The following is a 10,976-nucleotide window of genomic DNA, read 5'->3' on the forward strand; positions in this document are numbered from 1 at the left end:
TTGCATTCAGGATTGGGATCTTGTACCTCTACATAATGTATCTTTGTTCTTAATTTTTCCCCATTTCCTAGGCCCCCCTTCACCCCCTCCACTCTTCCATATTTATAAATACTTTGTTTCCATATTTTTCTTTTTCTCATATTTTTTCTATTCCCTTCTTTCCTTTACCCTACCCCTCCCACTTCCCCTACTTCTTTAGACCTTTTCTTCCTATTTCACAATATCAATTACACATTTTCATTCTTCATTACACTTTTAGTTTTTCACACCAGAGAAACTATGGAGATACAGACCATCTATTCCAATTTTCTGTAGGGTTTTTTTCATCATGAATTGGTGTTGAATTTTGTCAAATGATTTTTATGCATCCATTGTGATGAGCATATGGTTTTTGTCCTTGACTCGGTTAATATCGTGTATTACATTTATTGATTTGTGTATGTTGGACCATCCTTGCATCCCTGGAAAAAACATACTAGATCAGGGTGTATGATCTTCTTGATGACCCCATGTATTCTGTTTGCCCATATCTTGTTGAGGATTTTTCCATCTATGTCCATTAGGGATATTGACCTGTAGTTTTCTTTTTTGGATTGGATCTTTCCCTGGTTTTGGAATCAAAGTAACACTTGCTTCCAGGAATGAATATGGAAGTATTGCTTTCCTTTCAGTTTCATGGAAGAGTTTAAAGAGTAATGGTGATATTTCTTCTCTAAATGTCTTGTAAAATTCAGCAGTGAAGCCATTAAGACCTGAGCTTTTCTTTGTAGGTAAATTTTTAAGAAAATTTTCAATTTCAATGATTGTAATTGGAGTGTTTAGAATTTTTATCTTCTTCATTTAACTTTGACCATTTGTATATATATAAATCTGTCCATTTTGCATGTGTTTTCCTTTTTATTAGAATACAGGTTCTCGAAGTAGGTATTGATGAACCTCTGGATTATTGCTGGATCTGTTGTGACTTCATGTTTTTTATTCTTAATTTTTTTTCTAAATTGAGCCTTTTCTTTCTTTTTTTGATAAGGTTGTCTAAAGGTTTATCAATTTTATTTCTTCTTTTGAAAAACCAACTCTGTTTCATTGATTTTTTTGTATTGTTCTCTTTGTCTCCTTTGCAGTGATTTCTGGTCTAATCTTTATAACTTTTTCCCTTGCACGAGCTTTGGGCTTGTCTTCCTCTGTTGTTTCTAGGAGCTTTAGATTGAGTATTAAGTGTTTATTTGCATTTACTCTGTTTTTCCACTGTGGGCATTCACTGCTATGATTTCCCCTCATAGAATTGCTTTCATTTTTTTTTTTTTGGTACCTGGGATCAAACTCAGGTCCTTGTGGTTTTGCAGCATGTGGGGAAGCCATTCACCTAAATCCTCAGCACAAAATTCCTTTCATTTTGTCCCATAGATTCCTGTATATTGTATTGTGATTGTCATTTCTTTGTTAAAAATGTATAATTTGTTCTTTAATTGCCTCTGTGACCCATTGGTTGTTCTAGAGAGTGTTATTCAATTTCCATGTGTTTGTGAAGTTCTTGTGGATTCTTATGGTATTGGTCTCCCGTTTAATTTCACAATGGTCTGATAATATGCATGGGATAACTTCAATTCCTTTGCATTTACTTAAACATGTACTATGAACTAGTATGTGGTCTACTTTGGAGAATGACCTGTGTGCTGGTGGAAAGAATGTATATTCTGATTTTGAGGGCAGAACACTCTGTAGATGTCTATTAAGTCTATTTGTTCAAAAGCTTGGTTCAGTTCTAGAATTTCATTGTTAATTTTTTGTCTAGATGATCTGTCCATTTGAGACACTAGTGTACTGAGTTCCCCCACTGTCTTGGCCTGCGCGTAAGTCAACGGAGACCCTAGAGGGGGAGCGAGGATGAGAGGGGACAGGGGACACGAGAGATGGAGACAAGACAGGTTTCTGATCAAGTCTCGTTTATTGCGGAAGCTGCTACAGCATATATACCGTAGGGCTAGAGGGAGGGAGCAAGGGGAGGGTACTGGGGCTACTTCCTTGTTGCCGGGTAGACTTGCAGCAGGCTTAGACATGTCCGTAAAAGGCACTCAAGAGTACTAGCGGGGGGGGGGACAAGGCCCCCCACAGGTCCTCCCTTTAAAATTATAATTTTAAAAAGGCGTCAGGAGAGCCAAGCCTGCGGGGGCTGAGCCTGTCTTGGGTCGGAGCGACATACGTGTCTGCACTGTGCACCTTACCCGTCATCGGTTAACCAGAGAATCAAGGCTCTGGCACCTGTCTTAGGTGGCACACGAGGGCTCTCTCATTGCATGGCACGCTTGCTCAGTTGCCCGTCATTGGCTTGCCAGCCCACTCACTAGGTGGGGCGAGAACACTTCGCCACGGCAAGGACCTAATCAACGGTCTGGCATTCGTCCTGGTCAGCCATTGCCAATCTATGATAGTAGACCTGTATGGGTGCTGTTTTTATTGTCTCTACCCGGGCTCTAAGGAAGGCCATGATTTTGTTGTATATTATGGGCCCCAAGGAAATGAGCAGAAGTAAACCCAATAAGGGTCCCAGCAAAGGGAGGAGATAAGGGAGGAAACCATTGAGGCCAGTCCAGAGGGGATTTTGGGAGAATTCTTGTTGTTGTCTGTTTAGATCTTCCTGAAGTTCGTGAATTTTTTCCCTGACGATCTCAGATTTATTGGCATAGAAACAACAATGTTCATTTAGGGCTATGCAAATCCCTCCTTGTTTTGCCGTGAGGAGGTCCAGGCCCCTTCTATTTTGAAGGACCACCTCAGCCAGAGAATCGATCTGATCTTGTATATCTGTAAGAGTGTTGGAGAGAGCTTGAACATCATTAAACAACTGGTTGGATAATTTGGCATAGGAGTGTAACGCCACCCCGACGCCAGCAGAGCCAGTGGCAAGGGCGCTGGACACCCCTAGCCCCATGAGCAAGGGGACCAGTGAGACGGCCCTTTTATGTCGCCCAGCGATATAGTCAAAGCTGGGCAAGGGCACTGGCTCATCTCCAGGAATAAGGGAGATGTCCGGGAGGACAGTCGCCACCATGCACAGCCCAGTCCAATTAGTGGGGAGGGAGGTGAATGCCAAGCTCCCTCCACAGACGAGCACGTGACCCGGGGCAGGGCAAATGGCGGCAGGGCCATTAAGCACTACCGAGCAGAGAGAGAAATTTTGGACTCCAACATGTATATCGAAGCTATTGTTGTGGCCCGAATTTAGATAACAAACTGAGGCATTGAACTGTACTGGCTGGACCCTGAAGGGCAGAGAAAAACTGCAATTGTAACTAGAACTGTTGGCATAGTCAGTTTGGTCGACAACTGGCAAGGCGAGGGGCAGGGGTGTGCCAAGGGTCAAGCATAGCCAACAATCTGCAGCAAAGGCTGGGTTAGATGTATTGATCAAATGATAAGTGGCCTCTAGGACACTCAGGGTTTGGGCGTCAGGGTCTGGGCGTCAGGGTCTGGGCCTCGAGGTTTGGGAAGGGCCAGTGGATGATAATTTAGGGAGGGGTACATCTCTTGGATGATAGTCTCCAGTTGTTTTGTATTTGCTCTTCCCTGAGCTGATCTGAAGGCCCGCCACCATCAGATACATGAATTGGGGCCTGTGGCGGCCAGCAGACATCTTTGCTGGGACTGCCATTGTAGGAGGGTTGGCCAAATTTAGGATATCCAGTGGGGCTGGAAAAGTCCCAGTCACCTCTGACGGAGCCCCTGTAAGTATTTTGTAGAACAGCAGTTAGATATATTTCTCCATCAGAATGTGTACATTGTTGGGCTTCAGTGTAACAGGTAGAATGCATCTCTGTGGCCTTGCCACAATTGGCAGGGCATGGCCCTGGTTCGCCATTGACTGTTGGTATGACTTTAGGCTTAGGGACGCAATCCCATTTTTGGTTATATCCTTCCGCTAGCGCAGCCTCATAAACTAAGTAGGCAATCTTGTCGCCGCAATCAGTACTACGAGTGTAACTTGTGGGTGTAGCCCTGCCAGAACCCCCGGCACAGTCACAGGGGTTACCATACAGGGCAATGAGCAATTGTTGTTTGTTAACTGGTTGAAATCCACTTTTTGTTGTCGGTGCCAGGAACAGCAACAGACCATGCAACAGATTCAGGGATGTCATCTTTTTAACCTGTAAGCAAAATTTCGTCCTGCGATGTAAACAAGGCTGGGCTGTTGATAAGAGAGTTAGGCTAACCTGATTAAGCTTTTGAAGATAACCAATGTGGACATACTACAATAACATATTCAGAACTTAACCAACATAAACATTTTGTAACAACATATTCAGTGCTTAAATATCAAGGACAACCAATACAATCAATTTATAACATATTTAGATAATATTCATTGTGATATGTCTCCCATAAGATTATATAATATAAAATTTACTAGGGGGTCCCTTTAATGAATTAAGACCAGAATAATCATTTTCTGGGTGGCCACTTCTATATTCATCAAAGGGAGTTCCCATCTATAATCGTTTTGACAAACAATTAAGAATATATATCTTTTTATTTTATAACTGTTAATTGCAATTTGATTGTTGCATGTGGGTGACAATGCACGTCACTTTCATAAAATAAATTTCAGTGGTACTTTGATCAATTAACAACCTGGGAAGAAAAGCATGTCTTTAGTTTAATAATATTATCTATAAGTCAATTTAACAATAGGCGAATATCCTTTGAAGAGGAAGGAACATATTGAGCTCAACTGTACGAACACAAACAACAGACAATAGACAAACATATAAGACAGCGTATAAAACTAGGGTGCACCCAAACACAACTAGCCAAATTGAATTATACTATACTCTTGATGATTATTAGATTGTAATTGTAGGCGCCATTGTTAACTGGTTAAGATTGGACGTCAGGTCATCGGCATCATCAACACGCTTATCAACTTGTTTTACTAAGCGTTCTGGAAGCCACCTGGCTGACTTCATTTCCTTGGAGTAAACACCCACTGACCCTCGGCCCCAGATGAGCAGGGGGTCAGGCCCATGCCATGAGTGGTCCAGGGGGTCTCTCCACATCACAGAGGCAAATTGTTTTTGCGTCTCTGGTTGCCAGAAATGGTTGGCTGCAGATAATCCTTTGGCATCCAAATTTAAGAAGTTAAGAATAAATAGTGCATGTGATATCAGGTTTCTAGGTGACCCCTTGATAGGGTACCATTCCCCTCTTTTTATTTTATCTAATGTAATTTTGAGTGTGAGGTTGGTTCTTTTTATAATGTCTTGTCCCTGTGGATTATATGGGATTCTCGTTATGTGTGTTATTTTTAATTGTTTGTAAAACTTTGAGAAGCCAGAACTGGTATAGCCTGGACCAGTGTCTGTCTTAATTTGTTGTGGACATCTAAGTACTGAGAAGGCAACTAGAAGGTGGGCAATTACATGTTTAGTAGCCTCCCCGGATTGTAGGGTGGCAAATACAAATCCACTATATGTATTAATGTTGACATGTATATATTTAAAATTTCCAAATTTAGGGTAATGTGTGACATCCATATAGTGTATAACATACATTTGGGCCCAAGATTTACGTATGGCCTGAATAGCTGAAGCTACAAAGGACTGGCTCAATGGGCTGCACAATACCTGTAGAGTGTTTACCTAGCCCTTTGCCTGGAATGTACCCATTTTTAAACATCTGCATAGTGACAATTTCATTAGGGCTAGAAATAATCATCCCCATTTGTGATAATAGGTCTCTCCCCCATAGATTAATGGGTAACCCTGAGATGATATAAGGTTGAATGGTGCCCTGATTACCATCTTGGTCTCTCCAGGTCAGATCTTTGGCACTTTGTTTAGGATTTTGACTCTGACCTATACCCCTGAGATGGGTGAGGGTGTCTTTTAATGGCCATGCCTGAGGCCAATTTTTTTCCTTGATGATAGTTACATCAGCACCAGTGTCTACCAATCCAGAAAATTGTCTCCCATCCAACCACAAGGTCATGAGAGGTTTTTGGGCTGAAAGCATCTCCAACCAGTAGACATCGGATGAGCCGAATCCCTGGCTGCCTCGGGCGTTGTTAAGAGCCTTATTAGAGGTAGAGAGAAGGGGAAGGAGTAACAATTGAGCAAATCTTTGGCCTGATTGAATGGTGTTAATGACTTTGGGGGAAGAAACCATAACTCTAATCTCTCCGGAATAATCACTATCAATCACCCCCAGGTAGATCAGCAGCCCATCCATAGTGTTGTTGTTCTTGTCTATTACAAGCCCAAAGGTCTCTTTAGGTAGGGGTCCAAAGACCCCTGTCGGGGGGCCTGTACCCCCATTTTTGGAGTCAATACTGTGTGGGCGGTGGAACTGAGGTCCAGTCTGGCACTTCCCGTTGTTGTTCTGAAGAGGTCTGAAATGGATTGTTGTTTGCTGGAGCAAAATTGAGTGCCCCGTAAATTTGTTTGGGTGCGGGGGCCCGGGGCTGGCCCCCTTTCCCATTTCCCTGGTCCAGGTTATGGACAAGCGGGAGGGGCCAGCCTTGAGCGTCAGTCATGGACTTGTATTTATTTGCCCAATGTCTCCGTTTATTGCATCGAGGGCAAGGCCCCCCGGAGGTGTGGCCCTAGGGGCCGATGCCCTAGGGGCCTGACATTCTTTGGCAAAACGACCCACCCATTGTCTCGCACCGGAAACATTTGTTGCCTGGGCGGCGTGACAAAAACTGTTTGACCATGTAACCCTGTATGGGAACAGCCATAGCAAGTCCCTGTTGGTAGGCGGTCCCAATTTCTGAGCAAAGGCGAATGTAACCTAAGAGATCAGTTTTTTTTATAAGGGCGGATGGCGGCCTGGCAAGCAGCATTTGCATTTTTAAAAGCAAGCTGTTTAACAAAATCTGTCCCGGTTTCTGCGCTCCCAAAAATTTGGCCTGCCGCCGTGAGAAGGCGGTGGACAAAGTCCGCAAACGGCTCCTCTGGGCCCTGCCGAATGTTAGTGAGGGAGGCACTCACGTCTCCTTTGGAGGGGAGCTTTTTCCAGGCCCTAGTGGCGGCGGTCTGAATCTGGGCATATAACCCCGCATCAAATTGTATTTGTTGGTCGTTGGCGGCGTAGGCCCCCTCCCCAAGGAGCATGTCAAGCACCCATCCATTCCCCGCCTGAGCATTGCGCCTAGCAGTTTCTCAGCAATTTTTAACATATTTAGATTTCCATAACAAATAATCACCTCCTGTAAGGGTGGCGCGGGCCAGAGTCTGCCAATCAATTGGGGTGAGCCAATTTTCTGCCACCGATTCTAAAATAGCCATGGTGTAAGGTGCAGTGGCCCCGTATTGAGCTGCGGCCATTTTAAATTTTTTAATGACCTTAAAATCGAAACCACTGTGGTGTCTTCATGCCTGTCTCTGTGCGTCAGTAGTTTTAGTTACGGGAAAGGCTTCCGCATTTTTAAGTTTCAGGGATACTCCTGACCCGGATGGCACCCTAGGGGCCGCCCCTCTAACGGGGGGTCGTGGCTTAAGTTTGTCTTCTCTACGGACATTTTTATAGGCTTTGCCTGTTCTTAAGCCTTCAAGCTGGGTAATAAGTTCTTGATGTTCCTTTTCTAATCTTATTTGTACTTTTAGAAATTTTATCTTGTCCCGGAGTTCCTTTTGGGGATCAACAACAGGGCATGTCAAAGCGGGTGCAATGGGAGTGTTGGGTTCTGGAAGATAAGGAGGCAGACATTGAACTATGGGTGGCCAATCAGGATTGCGATATCTGGTTGCCTCCTCCTCAAGATTGGTCCAGTCAGCCTCCCCCGGACCGTTCTGTGGGAAGGGGGGATTTCTGAAGTGTCGGAGGGAAGGCTACAAGGCTGGTTCCTCCTTAACAGGCGGGGCAGGGTCAGAGGCAGGGGCTGAAAGAGCGGAGGCAGAAGCTGAGGAGCGCCGAAGCTTTTCTTTAAAAGGCTTGGAAGAGGCAGAGCCCGCCTGTAAACCCTCATCAATAACATTTTGTTTTTTCTTGTCTGAGTCATCGTCGCAATCAAAAGACATCAAGTCTTCTCCTTCATCCTTTGAAGGAGTCCCGTCCTGCAGGGGCTCGGGCCTCGGCGCCATCTTGGCGTCCCGCAGGGTATTTACAAACTCCTCACTCCGAGGGAGAGTGATCGACCCTTCCTCCGATCGGAGAGCTATCTCCCCGACCTGGATGGCTTGAGCCACCACCAGATCTTTGGTTTTCTGAGAGATAATGTCATTAATAAGATTCCAATAAGAAAATGTAGTGATCGGGACCTTTCCTGGTCCGCAAGTAGCATAATAATCCTTAAGGGCCTCCCCTACTCTTTTCCATCACCTCTCGTCAATGGTACCCTCGGCGGGAAACCAAGGGCAGAGATCTCTAATATAATCAAAAAATTTTAACAACTGTTTGACTGTAACCTTTACCCCTCGTGCCTGTAAAGTTTCTTTAAGACCTTGTACAAATAACTCATGCTGGCTAATGCCCTGTCCCATAATCGCTGCTCAACTCACCGAGGTGCGAAAAAGACGGCAGGTCTACGTCAATTGCAAGCCTCTCCTGTGTCGAGTGTGCTCTTTGTTCCTCAATCTTAATCTTAGGGCCCCTGAGCAGCGTCCTTCACTGGATCTCCTGTTCTCTGGCCCCACGTTGGGCGCCACTTGTCCCGGCCCGCGGGTAAGTCAACGGAGACCCTAGAGGGGGAGCGAGGATGAGAGGGGACAGGGGACACGAGAGATGGAGACAAGACAGGTTTCTGATCAAGTCTCGTTTATTGCGGAAGCTGCTACAGCATATATACCTTAGGGCTAGAGGGAGGGAGCAAGGGGAGGGTACTGGGGCTACTTCCTTGTTGCCGGGTAGACTTGCAGCAGGCTTAGACATGTCCATAAAAGGCACTCAAGAGTACTAGCGGGGGGGGGGACAAGGCCCCCCACACCCCACTAAATTGTATTAGGGGTTATTTGGTTTTTTTCATATCCCTTAATATTTGTTTTATATAACTGATGGCATTAGTAGTTGGTGCATATATATTTATGATTGTTGTCTCTTCCTCTTGAATTGTTCTCTTTACAAGGATGTAGTGACCAACTTTGTCACTCTTAATTAGTTTTGTTTTGAAATTTACTTTGTCTGTGGTAAGATTGCTACCTCTGCTGTTTTCCAGGTTCCTATTATGTGGAGAACTGTTTGCCAACATTTTACTTTCAGTCTATGATTTTCTTCTTGAACTAGGTGCGTTTCTTGTATACAGCATAGTTTTGAATTTTGCTTCTTAAACCCTTCCACCAGTCTGTTTCTTTGGATTGGTGAAATAAGGCCACCAACATTGATGATTGTAACTGATATGTATTGACTTTTCATTGTCATGTTATTTTCCTGTTTTTGGTTCTTTTTTAATTTTCCCCCTCACCCTTTGATTTCCTGCCTTGCCTGATGGATTTACTCTGTTGGGCCTCATGGAGTTGTGACCATCATTATCTATTTCTAGTTTACATTTTAGAATTGTTTAGAGTGCTGGTTTGCTATTCATGAAGATTCTCAGGGATCCTTGTCATGGAATTATCTTATTCTTCCATCAATTTTGCAAGATAGTTTTGCAGGATACATCAGTCTTGGTTGGAGGTTGTTTACATTTAGGGCTTGAAATACCTCACTCTAGGCTCTCTTTGATTTATGGGTTGGTTTTGAAATGTCTGTTGTGATTCTACCGGGCTTTCCTTTGCATGTGATTTGTTTCTTTGCTTAACTGCTTGTACTATTTTGTTCTTCTGTTGGGTTTCTGGGATCTTGATCATTATGTGTCTATGTGTAGGGTTTTTTATCATGGCTCATTGGCATCCTCTATGCTGCACTTATCTGTATGTCAAATTGTTTTGCTTGTTTTAGGAAGTTTCCTGTCATTAATTCTGTGAACAATATTTTTTATGTAATTTGTACTTTCTCCTGCTTTTTCCTTGAATTCTTTCAGTTTTATATTATTGTTCATTCCATCACCCAGGAGCTGTTGGATTGATTTCTCAGGGCCCCTTACTATTTTTGAGAGATCTCCATTTTCATGGTCAATAACCACCATCCTGTCTTCTTCTTCTTTTTTTTTTTTTGGTACTGGGGATTAAACTCAGCTACCTGAGCTTGCACAGCAGGCAGCAAAACCACTGAGCTAAATCTCCTGCCCATCCTGTCTTCTATATCTGACATTCTGTTTTCAGATTTGCTCTGCCTGCTGTGTATACTTTCAATAGAGTTTTGAATCTCCTGGATATTTGTTTGAATCTGTTTCATGGATTCCATTTCTATCCTATGTTGGGCATTCATGATTTCCATTTCTTTTGTATTTTGGGTGTTCGTGGCTTCCGTCATGGTCCTGAAGTCATCTTTTTTTTTTATCTGTTTCTCTTCTAGAGTCTCTGGTTATGTCTGTCACTCTGCTGACCATCTCTGTATTTATCTAGGATATTTTTTCTGTTTTGAATTTTTCTAGAGCCTCCTTCATCTGTTTCATTACTTCCTGTGCTGTCAGTTCAAGGTGAATAGGTGGTTGATTATCCGACTTTTCCACCTTGTTTCCCTCCAGAATTTGCCTTTTCAGAGCTGGAAGTGTGGATTTGTGTCTTGCTTAAATATCTTGCCATTCTTACTTTTGTTGTTGTACTGTCCTTGTTTTAATTCCTGAGTTGATACTTCAATATTGCTTATTGTAAGTACCTTTCTGGCTTGTAATTAGAACCCTTATGGTATGATTGCTTCTCAGAGATGTCTTCCAGATATAGCCAGTTGTTATGTTTTGAGTCTCTAATAACTCCTAGGCAATTATATTTTCATTTTACTAGGAAGGAAAATGATTAGATCAATCACAACACCTTAGCCCAAGTGATATACTTAGCAACGAGATGGCATCAAGCACAGGTTAGAAAATGACAATTTGTAAGATATTAATCTATCACCTTTAACCATGTGAATGAAATCAAAGTTGAGGACCAGCCCAAAATATATTT

The sequence above is a fragment of the Heterocephalus glaber genome, unplaced genomic scaffold (genome assembly GCF_053883595.1).
Source record: "Heterocephalus glaber isolate CG9 unplaced genomic scaffold, H.glaber_assembly_v1.0 deba00001264, whole genome shotgun sequence".
NCBI lineage: Eukaryota > Metazoa > Chordata > Mammalia > Rodentia > Bathyergidae > Heterocephalus > Heterocephalus glaber.